Source organism: Adiantum capillus-veneris, chromosome 22 (assembly GCF_014529385.1).
Source record: "Adiantum capillus-veneris isolate H3 chromosome 22, ASM1452938v2, whole genome shotgun sequence".
NCBI classification, from domain to species: Eukaryota; Viridiplantae; Streptophyta; class Polypodiopsida; order Polypodiales; family Pteridaceae; genus Adiantum; species Adiantum capillus-veneris.
In genome coordinates, this window is record NC_140952.1 from 46,861,466 (window position 1) to 46,875,290 (window position 13,825).

Consider the following 13,825-nt stretch of genomic DNA (forward strand, 5'->3'; position numbering starts at 1 on the left):
AATTTATGCGTATCGAGTTATGCCGTTTGGCTTAACTAATGTCCCAGCTACTTTCCAAAGGTTAACGACGCACGCGTTCAAAGAATACCTGAGAATATTCTTAGATATACATGGATGATCTTTGTGTACACTCCCTTCTATGAGAGGAACATATTGACCATTTGCAAAAGGTATTTGAAAAATGCAGGACATATCAAATCTGTCTTAACCCGGAAAAGTGTATATTTATGGTTAAGCAAAGCCGCATATTAGGACACATTGTCTCAAGAAATGGCATAACCATTGACCTAGACAAAGTCAAAGTCATAGTAGACCTACCCAGGCCTACTAATGCCAAACAAGTGCAATCCTTCATGGGACATTGCGGATATTATCGAAGATTCATATACATGTATGCGGTCATCGCACAACCGCTGTATCATTTGCTAGTCAATTTCGATTGGACTGAGGAGTGTGAAACTTCATTCCAAAAGCTGAAGGAAAACCTTATATCAACACCTGTGCTTAAAGCACCAGATTGGGAAAAGATATTCCATGTTCACATTGATGCTTCTGCATATGCAATCGGAAGTATTATGGCTCAACCCGGAGACGGAACAATGGATTTTTCAGTTTGTTATGCAAGCCGACAGTTAAACAGTGCGGAAAAGAACTATACAACCACCGAACGAGAAGGGTTAGGAATGATTTATGCTGTAAAGAAATTTCGGCATTATTTGCTCGCAAACAAATTTGTGTTCTTTACAAATCATCAAGCTCTTTTGTATCTGGTAAATAAACCATGCAATACAGGGAGAATTGTACACTGGTTTATTATATTGCTAGAGTTTGATTTCATAGTGGTGGTCAAAAAAGGTAAAACCCATCTACGAGCGGATCATCTTTCAAGGATACACAATGGGGAAGCTCCTGAAGGAGTAGATGATGACAGACCAGATGCTTATCTTTTCAATGTTGACATGATACCCAAATGGTCACAGGAAATTGTTAGCATTCTTTCCTTTGGAAGTAGGTTTGATAATACGGAGTACAGATCCAAACAACACACAATTCGACAAACAAAAAACTTCCAGTTGATAGCAGGACGTCTGTATCATCTAGGATCGGACCAAATCCTACGATTATGTATAAATCCGGAAGAATTTGAGTGCTACCTTGAAGAAGCACATATCCAGGATTGTGCATTTCATTGTTCAACAGTGAAAACACACCAGAGACTGAAACAGTTAGGGGTTTATTGGCCAACTATGTATGCGGACACACATTCTTATGTTACCAATTGTAGTATATGTAGTGCCAAACGATTAGTGGATCACGCGACATTGTTTCAGGTAAACATTGCACCTGCATGGATTCAATATATCATTGATTTCTTAACCACCAAGACGTTTCCTGAGAACATAACAAGAGCACGGAAAAAAGCTATAGAGCTGGAAGCCCATGACTTTCAGTTAATTGGGAACCAACTCTATAAGCGAGGAAAGGACAATCAACTTAGAATCTATGCAAGTGAAAGCGAATACCTGCTGATTCTAGAACATGCACATAGAGGAATAAGTGGAGGCCATTTTTCGGGCGATAAGACGGCAAAAATTGTCTTAACCGCAGGTATATGGTGGCCTACATTGCACATGGATGCTGAAGAGTTTGTAAAGCGTTGTGACGCATGTCAGCGCACCAAGGTGCCGATAAAGAGAGATGAGATGCCACTACGGCCAATGATGGGAGCAAGAGCATTTGCAAAATGGGGCATTGATTTTGTGGGACCTATCTCACCACCTGCTACGGACTATCTCACAAAATGGGTCGAAGCCAAGGCAACGCAAAAAGCAGATGCACGAACTACTGCACAATTTTTGTATGAGAATGTTTTTGTACGATACGGTTTACCAATAGAAATTGTTAGTGATTGTGGGACACATTTTCTTAATGAAGTCATTGAATATCTGCTGGAGGAATTCATGGTCATACATAGGAAATCTTCTCCATACCATCCAACAGGCAAATGGACAAGCTGAGGCCACAAATAAAACACTATGTACGGTTCTTACTAAAATAGTGTCAGAGTCAAGAACAGATTGGGATCAGCAGCTACACTCAACACTATGGGCACACAGGGTAGCTTACAAAACATCGATAGGAACAACACCGTACAACATGGTGTTTGGCCTAAATGCTATACTACCCATAGAGTTTTTAATTCCAACTCTACGATTAGCGAAACGCTTAGAATGGATAGGGCATGAGCTCTCTTCAAGAATAGATGATCTTGAAAAGCTAGATGAACTCTGCTTGAGAGCTGTAGCTTCAATCTATGCTAAAAAGAGACGACAAAAAGAGTTTTTTGACAAGCATGTACGCACTAAAGAGTTCAAAACAGGTGATTATGTACTTGTTTATACTTTGAAGCAACATGCCAAGAAACTTAAAAAGCGAGGGATGAGACCCTTTGTGATTAGTAATCTATCACAAAGTGGAGTTGTCAAGCTTGCTACATTAGCAGGGGAAGAAATGCCGAACTGGATTAGTGGATGTCGACTAAAGAAATATCATCTACCACTCACACAGGATATGCTTCAACAAATTCATCAAGGAAAACAACGAATGAAGGAAAAACAGAGAGTACGAGAAGAAACTCAAGCAGAAGCAAAAGAACGCATTGCAAAACGAAGACTTCTGCGACAACAACAACAAAGTGGAGCACCATTGCGAATCAATGCCATTCGACTAACGAAGTTGGATGAAGACACAGTGGAGCCAATAATTGCAGTCAAAGTGGGTAGCAATCAAGTTGAATCGACGGCATTGCTTGATTCTGGAGCTCAAGCAAATTTGATCTCTTACAAATTATACCAACAACTCAAATCCACGGGTCAACTTCATCCTACTCCTCAAGTGCTGGAAAGTAGTACATCACACTCGTTGACAACATTGGGCTGGACTATATTGCATGTACAAGTACATCAATATATTTACCCACACAAATTCTATGTGGTAGAGGATGAAAGCACACAACACCCAATGATGTTGGGACAACCTTGGCAAAAAGAGTACAATGTGTAGATAGATTGGAATGCGAATGCAGTCAAAATTCAGCATGCACACGAACAACAGGTAATAGCCTTTGCTCAGCAATACCAGAATAATCAGCTGCCGGCAATGCAATCACTGGCAAAAAAACCAAAAGCAAGAATGCCACCAAAGAACAACATGATACCCAAGGCCAACAGACAGATAAAAGCCAACCATGCTAACTACATACATACAACGTCACCGACCGTAATGCAAAGATCTAAATTACCAAAACAAGGAAAACAAGTATGGATGCGGAAGGATAGAAATGGCATGGCAGACAAGCAACAATGCAACGAAAGAATTCAACCAAAGCAGATAGTTCAACCAAAAACCAAGCGCATAAAACAGATATGGATCCCAAACTTAAATGCACAGCAATAACCCAAATGTTACTCGCATTTGGATACTAAACAAAAGCAAAAGGAACTCCCTTCAGTACAAGCAACAACGGAAGGCAAACAACTGCATTTGAATAAGACAACCGACTTAAGTGAATGCCGATCCGCAACAAAATAGTGGCAACCAAGGAAGTAGCAAAACACCTATAAAAACCGGCAAAAACAAGCTACCAATGGACAACAAAAGAAATACGGTACACGGCCATTCCGGCCAAGCCAATCCTCTCCATAGAAACAACTACGGTTATATCAACAGTCAGCAAAGCGATTGCCTTTTGCAAAAAAGACAATTAAACAGAGAGCAGTAGAGTTACAGCTACTTGCAAAGAAAACAAGAAACCTCGACGGCGAATGCCAATAAGCATATGGCTTATTCTCTTCTCTTGCACATCATTAATTTTTCAATGCATTGACCGCGTATGCATAAATTAGGGCCACATTAATCGGCCAAGCATTAGCACAAATTTTTCAACCTATGCACGACACATACTCCGAGGCGATACCTTGTCGTCCGGGAGGACTCCGGCTAGGAGGGGGGGAGGCATTCTCAAATGCAAAACCAATAGCAGAAAGAGCAAAAAAGGGCATGATTTTCGACTATTTTAAGGGTTGTTGTTTGATTGCGAAATTTTCTGGACTAACCCAAGTAGATATGTCTTTATACAGCATGTATCTCTAGGTATATGGGACCAAACACCAAATCAAGCCCCTAGGTGTGTGTATATAAGTAGAAATAGCCATTTTTTGGGCAAAATATTGGTAAAACAGAGAAATCTGACCATAAAAATTACATGTGAGTGTATATAATGTTTTGCGATGATATTTGTGATTTATTAGGATTTTTGGGAATTTTCTGGGTTTGATTTGCTATTTTCCTTTTAATTTTGCTAATTTTCGATAGAAAAACTTCAAAAATACAAAAAGCAGGTGAAAAATGATCATCATGAAAAAAAAACTATAGGGATGATGAGTGACTATAGGAAAACCTATGGTACAGTGGGGGTGCAATTATGAGACTGGAGCGGAAAGCGTGTTTTGTCCAGGTTTTGACCGAAATGCCAAATTTCTGGTAAACAGAGCAAATGGAGTCCAAATCAAGAAATTTTTGAGCCTAAACCGCATCTCGCAAGAAGATGGGAGCACATGTCAAATTTCATGAAAAGTGGTTCGGGGACCTCCATTATAAGAAATTTTCACCTCATTTTTAGCTCATTTTCACTATTGACCTTTTGGAGAGAGCTTCTCCCACCTAGAGCAGAAGGACTTTCCAACAACTTCTACGACGCGCACGACTACCCGACGGGCTTCAGACATGAGTGGTAGGCTCACCACCTTGAGCTTTTCGCGCATGTTTGTCGTTTTGTCGTGAAAACTAGCGTAGGGTTCACACACAAAGCGGGCGGTAGAGACCTACAAGTAGAGGTGGCGACCTAATGGCTAACCCAAAAGCAATGATACTTCATCGGCAGCTTACCCTAGCATAGGAGACCAGTCTTGGATGTCCAAAGGCAGTAGAAAACCATCGGGAAAAACCCTAATTCCTAAAATCCCGCAAGAGGCCACCAAATGGGAAATCGGTGAAAAGACGCCCAAATGCTACCAAAATTCATGGGTAGGAGCATCTTGACATGCTCGACAAGTCTATGTGATCCACATGACCAAAAAGTGACCCGAAGCAGCACTAAACTTCAGAAACAGCATCAGACACACAAAGCGTCAAATTGCTCTCGCGGCCAAACCGCATGCCCGTTTGCCACCAAACTTCACGAGCGGCTTTCCTAGACCATCAACAACCGAGTCCTATGGTGGTGGACCACCACAAATCATCGAAGACATGTAAACGCAATCACGGGTGCTTCTAGAGCGACAAATTGCCAAATGAAGCTCCGGTGAAGCCAAAGTCGACAAAAACCATACGGCAAGGATCCCCAAGGGATCGGGAAGCTATGGAGACCAACATCAAGAAATTTCATCGCCAAAAAGCACTCCAAAAGTCAAAAAACGGCTCGGAGGCTCTAAAGTCCACACAGGGAGTTACTTTCTATCCATTTGACTTTTTTGTTGAAATTAGGTTTAAAAGGGACTAAGGGGGACCAAGGGCAGACACTAGTGGCACATTCCATACAAAAATCATCAGGAGACATCCTACGCGTAGGATGTCTCAAGGGCCTTTCTGGGCACAGATCCTAACATTTTTCATCACACACATTTTCTGAATGACCTTTACATGCTAGCCACCAAGTTTCATCACAATTGGACCAACATTGACCTCATATGCATGAAAAAACACAAAGTTAGGGCGTAGAGGCAATAATGGGCCATAGACCTACCAAATCTTGTCCAAATCACATGAAACTTGGACAACACATTCACAAGCACATCACCAACCAATCTGTGTGGTCAGAAGCAAAAATTGATGAAGTAGACATCCTACGCGTAGGATGTCTATTTGACATTTTTGGCCTACAGAGGATGTTTGTCCATTCCAGATCCAATCACCTCATCATCAAGAGCTTATATATCAATTTTGAAGCCATTCTAATCAATTTTGATCCCCAACACCATCAAGATACACTTTTTGAGCCCAAAAACACTACACAGGCTCTTACAAGCATCAATCCTTGTCCAAATCCAAATCCAAGAGCATAGCCATGTTCCATAGGCCAAGGACTACCCACTGAACAAATCTCATGCCATTTTGATGGAATAGACATCCTACGCATAGGATGTCTCCAATATAATTTGGACCTTCTATGCAAAGAGTGACATCATGGGAGCCAATGTCATGGTGCAATGAGCCCATATACCAATTTTCAACCCATTTGGACATCACTTGCTACCTGTTATGGACTTTCTATCCAATTTGTGACCTAAAGCCTGAATCAGCCCAAAAAATCCACTTTTTGATTCCCAAATCCATATCCAAGCACATAGCCATGTTCCATAGGCCAAGGACTACCAGCATGTCAAGTATCACCCAATTCTGATGAAAAAGACATTCTACGCGTAGGATGTCTAAATGTAAAATTTAGACATTCTACGCGTAGGATGTCTAAATGTAAAATTTTGGCCAGAATTGCGCTATGAGCACATGCACAGTTTCACAAGTTCCTTTTAAGATTTATTTTCAATTTTCAAGTCATTTGGATAGTTAAAACTCTGTTTCTCAGTTAATATGAAAAAAACGCTAACTTCGGACTACTGAGTGCAACACGATCTATGGCAGCCGCAAATTCACTTGCAAAGAAGAGAAGAATGACCATTAAGGATTACCTAGAAGAAGTGGAGCCCTTCGTCATACCAGAAGGAACACTAAAGCCCACCAGCACATGGATCCAAGAAGATCTGCTAGAGTCGAACGACCTAAAGATCTACCAAGGAGTGTTCAAAGACACTGAAGGGAATGTGATCGAGCTACCAATGCTACCGCGGGAACTCAATGAGTTCGTAAGAAGCAAGATGGCCGGGTACTTGGAGAAGATTGATCTCCACAACTATTTTGAAGCAGTGCCAACAGGGGTTGACATAAAGAGAGTCTGGGAGTTTGTGACGACCATCAAAGAAGATGGAGTGGCGAGAGTAACCGATCTGCAAGGCAAGCCAGAAACAGAAATAGTCATCACCGAGCAAGTTGTAGCAGATGCACTAGACCTCTCCAACAAGGGAGATAGTGTAACTAAAAGAAGAGATGAGGTCAAGGTGTACGCTGAGAAGAAAGGTAACTACACTTTTGAAGATATTGCCAACCCAAGAGTGGCAATCATGAGTCAGTTGTACAACCAATACTTCCATATGTGTACGAAGAGGCCACAAAAGTATAGAATTCCACCAGGTGCAATTGCCACGACATTCACTTGGGCAATGATGAAGAGCACTCCAAAGATAATCAATTATGCAACATATATACATGACAACCTAGTGAAGATGGGTAACAAGAAGCCAACGTATATTCTGCCAGGAGAACTAATCACTAAGGTGATTTATGGGGCATTGCACGCAAAAGGAAGATGGCTTGACCCCCCGTCACAGAACGACTTGCTAAGACTCAAAGACAAAGAGCACCAAGGGTTGCCACAAGATTGAAAAGACGGCTAGAGCCTGTTCAAGAAGAGCAGCCTGAGCAAAAGAAGGGAAAGAAAGAATTTTCCCAAGTGCCCGCAAAAGAGACAAAGTCACAAAAAGCGGTAAGACTAGAGCGGCTGATGGAGAGCTTCAAAGCAAAAAGGGCCCTTAAAGGCAATTTGAGTGAACTTTGGAAGCCGTCTCTAGAAGCAATGTCGGGATCATCCCGAAGGGTGTAAAGGGATAGATTCAAAGATTACATTAAAAATTTTGAGATTCTTGATGCCACATCAGAAAATATCCCGCATGTACCTTTTACAGAAGAGGAAGTGGAGCAGGTACGACAGAAGCTACTAGATGAGCAAGAGAGCCAAGAGAGAGAAAGAAAGACAAAGGCAGACCGAGATCTAAAGAAAAAGCCTACATCTCTACCGGCCAAGCCCACAGCCCTCACCACCTCCTAGCAGCCCTCCACAAGAAGATAAAGAGGAGGAAGACAAACCAGAAGAACAAGAAGAGGCCAAGCAAGAGTAGAGCGAGGAGCCGGAGCCAAAGGAAGAGGCTAAGCCTCGAAGTGGGCAACAAGAGCCAAATGATTCATATAACACATTTTTGGACCTGCTAGCAGCAGGATACACAAAAGAAGAGGCTGCCACAGCCGCATTCGACTTGGCAAGCACAGGGCCTAAGGAACAAATGCAAAGCATCAGGTTAGTAGAACTAAAAGAGATGGCCACGTATACAGTGGACCTGCACCCGCCCTCCAACGATTGAGATGTGGTGATGACAAAGTTAACGGGGTTAAGAGCGCAGTCCATGGCCTCAGAAAGTGAGATGGCAGCTCTCAAGGCCGCTGAAGTGAAGATAAAGCTGGAAGTAGACTCTTTGCAAGGACAAAGTCAAAGGCAGAAAGAGAGAGAAGCGGAGCTACATGCCAGCCTAGCAAGGGCATTGCAAAGATGCCAAGAAATGGAGAAAGAAAATCAGGCAGCAGCACAAAGAATGCAAGCAGTTGAAGAGGAATGTAAGCAACTCAGCAAATCATTGATAGATGCCGAGAGGGAAAGGGATAACTTGACCCTACAGCTAGCTGAGGAATCTAAAGAAGTTGAAGCCATGCGAAACGCCAAAGAAAAGGTGGAGATAGATCAAGAAGCCAGCCAGGATGAGGTCCTTGAGCTCAAGGATCAGCTCAAAGTGAAAGATCAAACCATCCAGAGGCTGCGGGCATCTCCTGCTAGAGTCAGAGCTACTAGCTCACCTCACATCACTACGGAAAGCCAACTTTATGAAGAACAGATGCAAGAACTTCAGAAGGAGCTGACTCTAGAGAAAAAGCAACGATTGATGATGGCAGAAGGGTCAATTGTTATACAAACACGAATGGAAGAAGGCCAAAAAGCCCTGCAAGAAGAATTAGAAAGTATCAAAAGAAAGCTCGAGGAGGCGGAAAAGATAAACGCCGAATTGAACGACCTCCTCGGGAATATGGGCGAAGAAGCTGAAACAGAAAAACAGAAACTCCTAAAGCAGATTGAGGAGCTGAGAGGACAGCAAGTCGGAGAGCAAGAGGGCATAGGGCCAGCGGCCAATGAAGGCATAGATTTAGAAAATGTGGCAGATCCGGTGGACACACCTATGCAAGAGGAAATCCTAGAAGGATCCTCTCAAGAGCCACAAGATCTGATACAGGAAGAGGAGAAAAAGCTGCGTAAAGCAATAGAGGTGGAGATCAGAGAGACGGCTAAGGAAGCCTTGGAATGGGAGAAGAGGGTTTTCAAATCCATGACTATCCAGAAGATCGACGCCAGCAACCTCAGGCGCGAATGGCTTCAACCCTCTCTCCCATATCCTTTGCTGAAGTATGAAGCTGCCACCATCAATAAAAGGATTAGAGAAGAGCCTACAGTGCCACTCTACAACGCAGATATCTCCCAACCAGAAGGGGTTAGGCTAATAGTTGACTCTCAACCAAAATGGAGGAAGGCCTGGCTGACAAAGTACCCACAATACCTAATCCATTTGGTAGAGGAACCGAAAAACATCAGAGACAACCTCAGCTTTTGTCCTCTACCAAGGATCAGGACGTGGAAGGCCTAGGAGATATTACAAAGGAGCCAACCCATTTGGCTGAATTATCCTAAGCTGTCGGGCTTGAAGGCAGGTGAGAGAATAAGTGTCCAATACATGGTGAAAACCCTAACGGACGCCATCAAATTGTTCACTGTCTCACCTGACCTTACGTGCATCATGATGAAGAAAATCTGCAAAACTCTTTTAGTAGTATTTGAGACATTCAAGCTAGGCCAGGTGACAAACAGTATCTTCTTCTTCCAAGATACTTACAGATGTGCCTATGATCTGTCTGGTCAGCCTTCCAAGGAGGTGATACATGCATTGTATCAAAGGATAATGTTTCTACCGCCCTATCACCTCCAGGCCTTTGAAGAAGCATTCTACACCGGCTTCTTCACAATAAACACTGATATTTTTGGCCCAACAATGATTAATCTACATGCAAGATACGAATCATTGATCAAGATGCGCGAAACCATACGATGAAGAAGTAGATCAGCGGCCATGTTGGGGACGACATGAGCAAGGAGGGGGGGAGTGTTAGAAGCTGGATACACCCCACGGATACTAACTACTCGGAAGATTATCATTTTTTGTAATTATTTATTTATTGAGGAAACCCGATTTTTCACCTTATAAATATTGGGGCTTACAGAAGTTTCCAGATTGTATCCCAGTTTTGATAGTTAGATTGAGTAGATGGTTGATTTTGGAACTTTAGGGTTTGAGAATTGTAAGGTATTTATACCACTTTTTTACGTTAATGAGGGGGACCTTTTGTCATTTTTAAAAAACAAGTTTTGAAGTCTGTGAGTGAGCGTACTGTGTACGAGAGAGAGTGTGAGATTCATCTTGACGCTACGTGTGCACCGGTGGTCGGAATCGAGTGCGGAGAAGTGCAGCGTATTGCCCCCGACGAGAGCTACGCGCCGATATCTACATTGCGCGCGTACGATTCGATTTTGCGAGCTCCTTCTACGAGCTTCATCTGGCAATTTGGTGAGCATACGTTGTCCGATTTTGCATTGTAGCATATCCATGCGTTCACATTGAGTAGAGCTACACATTAGGCACTTTAGATTTCGGAAACGAAGACCTACAAATTTCGGCCAGACATCCTACGTGATTTTGCACCGGGTGTTTTGGGTTGGGGTTTTGGTTCATAGACCTTAGGGAGAGCAACCTATTGGTATTAGTAGGGTCTCCTTCAAGTTCTATGGTGTTTCGAGATTGTTTGATGGGTGTTCGGCTCTAGAAAGCGTTGTAGGAAGTTTCATCTTATGCACTCTTGAAGGGTGTGACTTAGACAATTGGTAGAGACCTCTGTAGGAATTAGTTAGGAGTCGGTTGAGTGTAGGTTAACACCCTATGCTTGCTTCCACGCGCCTACAGGTCGAGCTTCGTCCTTAGCTGACAAATCTTGTTAGGTGAGTTCTCGCTGTTCCGTCCAACAACCCTAACCAAACTTTTGGACTTTCCATAAGAGCAATTGCCAAACTGACAATCTGTATAGCTCTAATATTGATGTAACATGTACTTGATTTAAGCTCACTTTAAATACCATGTACATGATTTCTTTCAGAAGCCATTGTCACACTGACAATCCATGTAGCTTTGAAACTCAAGGTGTCAAGGTAGGTTGCAAATCGAAGGCTTCAAGGTAAAGTGATAACACAGTTGGTGACTCTGCAAGTTCACCTTATTCCATCCACTTAGCATCCATTTGTGGATAGTTTCTGAACTTCACCAAGTAACGCCTAGCAACCTTGCCTTTCACTTTTCTTTCTTTATGTGCCAAAATCTGTTCCGGGACCAAGATCTCGTCAAGTTCCTCGACTTCCGGCTGATCTTCAACTGGCATATCCTCTGGCACATCACCCACGTAGGGTTTGAGAAGACTCACATGAAACGCATTGTGAATCTTCCAACTCTTAGGCAATTTCAACCTATATGCAACATCACTAATTATGTCGCATACTTGAAAAGGCCCATAGTAACGCATGCTGAGCTTTGGAAATAGTCTTTCCTTGCCCTTCATCTTATTAACCTTGCCTTTTCTAAGCGTAGAAGCACCCAATCACCAAGTGAAAATACCACTTCACGACGGTGACGATCAGCTACTTTCTTTTGCTTTGACTGAGTCTTTTCTAAGGCCACTTTGACCTTCTTGTACATTTCATCCATGTCCTGAACATACTTATCTGCTTCAAATATCTTGTCCTTTGTATGCAGTATGGGAGGAACTTTCTTGCCACCTTCAACTATCTCAAAAGGTGCCTTGCCAGTTGATGAATGCACTGTATTATTGTATGCATACTCCACCAATGGCAAATACTGCTCCCACTTTCCTTTATGCTCTGACACGTAGCACTTCAGCAGATCTAGGACAATAGAATTTGCCTCTTCTGACTGCCCATTTGTTTGAGGATGAAATGACGAAGAGAATTTGAGCGTTGTGCCCATATTCTCAAAAAAGCCTCTCCAGAACAAACTTGTCATGCGTGGATCACGGTCACTAACAATTGACTGTGGTATGCCATGATACTTGAAAATATTGCTCATAAATAAGCGTGCCATCTGATCTGGCTTTATCTTCTTCCTGACAAGAATAAAATGAGCCTGCTTGCTGAATCTGCAAATGATGGTCCAAATACCATCGTTTCCTGCCTGCGTTCTTGGAAGATCAAAGATAAAATCCATAGCAATACTTTCCCATGGTTTATCTGGAATAGGTAGTGGTTGCAATAACCTTGGTGCCTTTTGCCTGTCAAACTTGACCTTCTGGCATATTAGGTATTCTCGCACAAAGGCATCCACATCTCTTCTCAATGTAGGCCAATAGAAGAATGTCTCAACCGCTTTAACTGTAGCATCGATACCATGATGCCCTGCATACGGTGGGACATGACTCTCTTCCATAACTTTGCGTCGCAATGGCTTTGTGACACACAATCTGCCATGCATCATCACGAACCCATCTTTGAGAAGATAGTGTTCATGACGTTGTCTATCCATTAGCTGCTCGAAGACCCTTGCAAAATCTTCATCATTTGCATACTGTTCCCTCATATCATCAAGTTCATGATGATAAGGAATTGACACATCTGAAATTTGTGGCTTCCTTGACAAGGCATCAGCCACAACGTTCTTCTTGCCTTCCACATGCACAATCTGGAAGTGAAACATGGAGAGAATGTTTGCCCATCGCATATGCTTTTCCGATAGCTTTGACTGTGTCAGAAAGTATCGCAAGGTCTGATGATCCGTTTGGACAACAAAATCAGCACCTAGTAGATAGTGTTTCCAACTTAAGAGGGCATGAATCACAACTAGTAATTATTTTTCATAGACCTGCATGGTCATCCCTGGCCCTTGCAAGATTCTACTCTCATAGGCTACTACCCTGCCATCTTGCATTAGCACTGCACCAATGCTACTACCACAAGCATCACACTAAACCACAAATGACTTCCTAAGATCTGGCAACACAATGACTGGATCTGAAGTCATCTTTTCCTTTAAGAGATTAAAAGCTGAAATCTCTTTCTGTGTCCATCTAAAGGTGACTGCCTTCTTTTGAAGAGCATGTAAAGGTGAAGCAATCTCAGCGAAATTTTGGATAAACCTTCTGTAATAGGAGCATAGTCCCAAGAAGCTTCGGACATCGTGCACCGTCTTCAAATCTGGCCATGACTTGATCGCTTCAACTTTTGCAGGATCCATTCTGACACCATCCTTTGAGACAATGTGTCCCAAGAAGTGAATCTCTTCAAGAAAATATTCACTTTTCTTTGCATTGATGAGCAACCTATGACTGCGTAGCTCTGTGAACACAATGGCCAAGTGATGCCTATGCTCCTCTTCATTCTTTGAGTAGACTATCATGTCATCAAAGAATGTACCAACAAACTGCTGGTGTGGACGGAAAATTCTATCCATCATCCTATTGAACGTAGCAGGAGCATTTGTGAGACCAAAGGGCATCACTAAAAATTCATAAAGGCCAAACGTTGTTCTTAAAGTAGTCTTGTGCACATCCTCTGATCTAATGCGGATTTGATGGTACCCACTCTTTAGATCTATCCTGCTAAACATAGCTGCTCCTTCTAATTTTTCTAGAATATCATCAATTCTAGGTATAGGGAACCTATTCTTGATGGTATTCTTGTTCAGTGCACGGTAGTCGATGCACATATGCCATGAGCCATCCTTTT